The sequence below is a fragment of the Myotis nattereri genome (genome assembly GCF_964212035.1).
Source record: "Myotis nattereri genome assembly, chromosome: 1".
Taxonomy (NCBI): domain Eukaryota; kingdom Metazoa; phylum Chordata; class Mammalia; order Chiroptera; family Vespertilionidae; genus Myotis; species Myotis nattereri.
The window spans coordinates 122,136,333-122,142,532 of NC_138075.1; positions in this window are offsets into that span (position 1 = coordinate 122,136,333).

A 6,200-nucleotide genomic window follows, 5' to 3' on the forward strand; every position below is an offset into this window, starting at 1 on the left:
ATAAACATGTATGTGCAAATTTTTGAATGGACATAAGTTTGCAACTCATTTGAACAATAAATGCCCAGTGTGACTGATGGATCATGTGAAAAGAGAATGTGTATTCTGTAAAAAATTGCCAGACTGTTTTCCAAAGAGGCTGTACTATTTTGCATTTCTACCAGCATTGAATGAGAGTCCCGGTTGCTTCATATCCTTACCAGCATTTGGTGGTGTCTGCATTTTGTTCTGGCCAATCTAATAGCATGCATTGTGCCTCCTTTTTGTTTTAACATGTGTTTTCCTGATGATGTATTATGTGGAGCATCCTTTCATAAGCCTATTTACCATGTGTATAATTTCTTTGTTGTTGTTAATTCTCACCCGAGGATATTTTTCCATTAATTTTTAGGGCGAGTGGAAGAGAGAGGAAAAGACAGAGAGAAACATTGATGTGAGAGGAACACATCGATTGATTGCCTCCTACAAGAGCCCAGACCAGGGCCCAGGTTGAGGAGGAGTCTGTAACCAAGATATGTGCCCTTGACCAGAATCAAACCCTAGGACCATGTGGTCTGGAGGCTGAGGCTCTATCCACTAAGCCAGACCGGCTAGGGCCCATGTGTATAACTGCTTTAGTGAAGTGTTCAGTAAAGTCCTTTGCCCATATCGAATTGGCTTCTAATCAGGTTGCACAATTTATTATTTTTCAGTTTTGAAAGTTTTTTGTAAATTTGGATAACAGTCCTTTACTGGATATGCCATTTGCAAATATTTTCTACAGTGAGTATCTTTTGCAAAGCAGAAGTTTTTAATTTTAAGGAAGTCCAGTTTATCAAATTTTTTTTCATGGATTATTTCTTTAGTTTTATCTAAAAGGTCATTGCCATGCCCAAGGTCATCTAGATTTTTCCTATTTTATTTTCTGGAGTTTTATAGTGTTTTGTTTTACATTTATATTTGAAATATTTTGGGTTATATTTATGAAAGGTGCAAGAACTGTATCTAGATTCACTATTTGCATGAATGCCCAGTTATTCCAGTGCGATGTATTGAAAAGACTGTCTTTTCTAATTATAACTGATTATTCTCCTTTGTTAAAGATCAGTTATCTATATTTTATGTGAATCTATGTAAATCATTTTTTAACATTTAGTATTTAACACTTCCTATCTTTTCTTGTAAATGGTGCATTCCTGTCACATTGCCTAAAAATAGACATCTTTATTTTTCACCATTCTTTTTTAAATAACATAATATTTTTTAATGATATTATTGGGTAAATATTAGATTTGTTGGTTCAGGCATGCTGTTTTTATAGCTTCATCATATTATATAGCAACTTGTGACAGCTTGGATATTTATCAGATCATGAAGAAAGCTCAAATATTACTAATGTTCTATTCACTTATGCAATTTTCTTAATGACTGATATGTTGGGCACTATTCTAAGTTCAATAATATCTTTAGAAACTTATTGTATATTCAGATAGATATATAGGTACATATATACATTTATGTAAGTGTATGAATTTGTGTGTGTGTGTATATATATATATATATATACACACACACACAAATTCACTATCATATCATAGACTAACCAGTAGTTCTCTATGAAATATAAATTGCGTTCTGTAATTAATGTATTGGCTCCATTATATCAATTTTTATAGTGAAAATATGTAGTGTTTCACACACAAAAATGATACAAAAAACACTAGTGCTGTTTTTTACAAGAACTACCACAGTTCAAGTTCCCGATTTCCTGGCCTCTCTGACCATTTTGTGATCAGAAAAGACGAGTGCAGGGGCTGTACCATCCGATGATTAGAGAAAAGGCCATGCTGTGAGAGGCCAGGAACAATAATTACAAGTAAGACGGAGGCAGAAGAGCCAAGCTAACAAAGGAACAAATAAAGCAATAAAAAGAAAACGGGAGAAAGAAAGGAGAAATATTGTATCCTGCCTCAGAATTTTAATCTTTCACAACATATTGTCACATTGCTTTCAGTATAATCTTTTTAAAGAAATAAATATAAGAATAGCACGACCAATTTATATTATAAAATATTGATAAAAATATTATTTTTTAACCATACCTGATTCTTAAGAGTGTTGTTCCCACTTACCTGTCTAGACACATTTACTGTCATAGATCTTCACATTTTACATTACATCAATATTGAACTAGTGATTTCCTGAATATTACCTTTCTTGCAGCAGCCATCACTAAATAGTCTTTTAATGATCTGGTTCAAATATGTCCTCTTCTTTCCTCTGAATAGTTAATGGCTTAATCTTTTCTCCAATATGTATTATACACATATTTTCATTATAGGAATTATCTTGGAGATTATATATATGAATATATATATATATTTTTGTACTAGCAGCTCAGTGTGTTACTTTGAATAGTCTTGGGCTCTATAACAATTCTATGGAAGTTATAATTTTTTCAAGAAATGCTGGGTTATAAGAATAATGATCAGAAAATCTTCCCAAATTGCAAGTACACATAATTTGAATTTTTATAGTAGAGTTTAGATATTATAGTTAAAAGTTGCTAGCAAAAAATTCATCATTTTAATATGCTTTCAGACAGATAATTTTATCATCAGACTAAATATTTCTAGCCACCAAACTGTTCTGCCTATTGAAAACATGAGTTTTTTTTAAAAAGAAATATATGTGACATGTAATAAATATCTCTGTATTTATGCTTTGTCAAATTCAAATTTTATGTAATTTGCCTCATACTTGAAAATAAAACTGCTCCAAAAATATCTTGAGTACTTTTAAAATTTTTATTTCCTTTCTCTATTAATTTATTTTGTTTTCCATGGCATGTTCTTGTTGAGACTTATGCTTCTCAATTTCATGACTTTTTCCACATTGGGAAATGAAGTTGCATCACAATTCATGTTTTTACTCAGATTTCTGTATTAGCAGGTTTCTAAAAATTAAGCTGGTTCAGACTGTAGATTTCTGCTGACACAAAATGGCACTGCTGCAGAAGCAGAGCTAAACTAAATAAAAATCTGCTTGCCTGTGCACTAGCAGCATTTCCTATAAGCTTATCCATAAAGATAATTTCAGAGGAAAGTATAGAAGTAAAACTTTTATCACAATGAACTAATGACAAGATTTTCTCCTTTTGTGGAGAAAATAAATACTCCCTATTTATAAATACTCCCTAAGGTCAGAGCTGGGTTTAGCAAAATTTGGGGGGAAAAATCCAGATATTTCTGTTGTATCTTCTCATCCTTAATATCTTCTTTTCTTGCTACCTGGCCCCTTTTCTCCATTGGATTTTATTTCTCTACCTGTACTCCCTTTGAACCTAGTTGTCTAGTTTTTTCCCAACAAAAAGGGAGCCAACTGATAAATCCTGACACCCTCCCTCCTTGTCATCTAGAATGATCCAAGCTCCAATTCTTCCACTATGGGAGCTGTGTCTTAGTGTTATGCCTGACAGTCAGGAGTACCTAATGTGTTAGGGGAAGTTGGAGTGAACATCCTGGAGGCTTTACTTCTAACATGGGATTTACAAAATCAAGGTTGAAGTGGCAGATCTTAGAAGGTTTCAGGAAATCAGTAATATCACAAATGCCACACAAAATTTAATGGAATTTTGCTGTAGATAATAACACTTACTCTACAGATAATGTCTGGGTTTCCTGATGTAGTCTACAGAAAATTGTCAGCATGTACTTCAATCACATTTTTATGACATTCTTGGTGATAAATTTTGTGTTGCTGTAAGAACTGATTTTCTGTGATTGGTTCTCCATCCAAATAAATTTTAATATCAGGAGTAAATGTTTTGATTCACATCTCTTGCCTTCCTAACTACAGTTCCTATTGTTGCAGTTTGGCATAAATGTGTAAAACTAAACAAACAAGTAAAATGTGTAACAGAGTTGGCCAGTATTGTTCAGTGGTTAGGCATCAATCAACCTATGAACCAGGAGGTCATGGTTGGATTCCCAGTCAGGGCATATGTCCGGGTTGCAGGCTCAATCCCCAGTGTAGGGCATGCAGGAGGCAGCCAATCAATAAATCTCTCTCATTGTTGATGTTTCTATCTCTCATTCCCTCTCCTTTTCTCTCTGAAATCAATACAAATATATTTTTAAAAATGTGAAACAGACTAAAGCTTTGGCTATATCCCAGAACCTGGGTTTTGTGGGCCTATCTCGGTCTAATATATCTTTATGCCAATTCACATGCTTTAAGATGCTCTCACATTTGGTGTCACTTGCCTTCCTCCTTTCAAATGTTACCTGAGTACAGTTTTAGTCTGTGTTTCTTCTTCTTCACCATTGTTTGTTTCTCATACCAGCTTGTTTAAAAAACAACAACACAAAACCCTAATCTACATTATGTTAGTCAAACAAATAAACCTCACGCTCCTAGGAGTACTGATCCGATTTTGGAGATGCTGTGTTTATAATGTTGCTCCTCAGTCACTCCTTCAAGCACATTTTTAACAAAGGCACAAAATCCCTCCTCCCACCTCTGTACCCACAGTCATGCCTGGATGCTTGGTGTGTTTACTATCTCAATTAGGCAGAGAAACAAAGGGCAAAATGGAGTCCCATTCAAAGCACACAGTGACACATTGGTAATAATACTCCCTCCTTTCATTGTTTTTTCCCTTAGGCATATACACAGTGGAATACTACGCTGAGAACTCTTTACCATTTGCAACAGCATGAATGGACCTGGAGAGAATTACACTAAGTGAAATAAGCCAATCTGAAAAAGATAAGTATCACATGACCTCATTCATTTATGGAATACAATGAACAAGATAAACTGATGAACAAAAATAGATCCAGAGACATAGGAGCATGGAACAAACTGTCAAACCTCAGAGGAAGGGCAAGGGAGGGCTGGAAGGTGGGTAAGAGATCAACCAAAGGACTTGTAGGCACGCATATAAGCATAACCAATGGACGTAGACAGAAGGGGGATGAAGTCTTGGGCTGGGGGGTAGGAGTGGGTGGGGAGAGGTTAATGGGGGTAAAAGGAGACATATGTAATACTTTCAACAATAAAGAATTTTTTAAAAAGTGTTTTTTCACAAATTATACTCCGCTAAGAACTTATGTGATATAGAAAAAAAATTCCACATGAACACATTTTACTGACGATAGTTTTTGTATGTGTTAAATTTCAACTTAAATTAAAATCATACCATTTTTTATTTTACCAAATTTTAAAATACTATTTTTATCCAAACAATATTTTTATGGTTTACATGAAAAGATCCTGTCTAGTAGATCAAAACACATCAGTGTTTTTAAAAACTTTATATGGCTTCTAGCAAGACTGAGGCTAGGTTCTGATAAAGAATACTAAAAATGTATGAACAGTTTGAAAATCATTCAAAAATTATCTCTGCTTCTTATTGAACACTTGAAGTCAATACAGAATTGCATATGGAAATCAGGCCAGATTAAAGAAGGCAGGAGGAGTCTGGAGAGCATAATGAGAGAAATCAGTAAATGAGCCTAGAGATTTTGAATGTGTGTATGACATAATTATATTCCACACATGCTACCTCATCAGCTAGTGTGAAGACAGGGAGGATTTGGGGAGTTCTGAGAATCTGGCATCTCAGATGAGTCACATGCTGTTATTTCTTCTGCTTTGGGAACATCTAGGGAAGTTAACATATCCTTTTTCATTAACAAATATGTGTCTCTCAAATGTGTCTGTCAGCATTTTAAGTGAACCACATAGCTATCTCATTTTGATGCCAACCCATTGGCTCATCCCTAATACGTTTATAGCATCGCTGCTATTCATTTCTAGATAGTGTGCAGAGATTTGAATCTCAGCCAAGGTGAGAGCTGCAACATGCCATATGCTAGGCCCAGCCTTCATACATAATACCATTGCAAGGCCAATGTGATCTCAAGTCATGAAAGAAAAAGTCCCCTTCACACAAATTGGTAAGAGACTGTAATATACATGATAGCAAACTGATGTGAACAAAAAACCCGATTTTCTTTTCTTTTGAATTTTTAAACTTTTTATCCTTTTTAAAAAATTTAACTTTGCTGTCAAAAGCATTACAGATTTCCCCTCTCCGCCGCCCCCATATTGACCCCCTTCCCGACACCCTTGTCCCCTCCCCAGGCTTCCCCTGCACTATTGTCTGTCCATGGGCTATTCATATATGCATATAAATTATTTGGTTAATCCCTCCC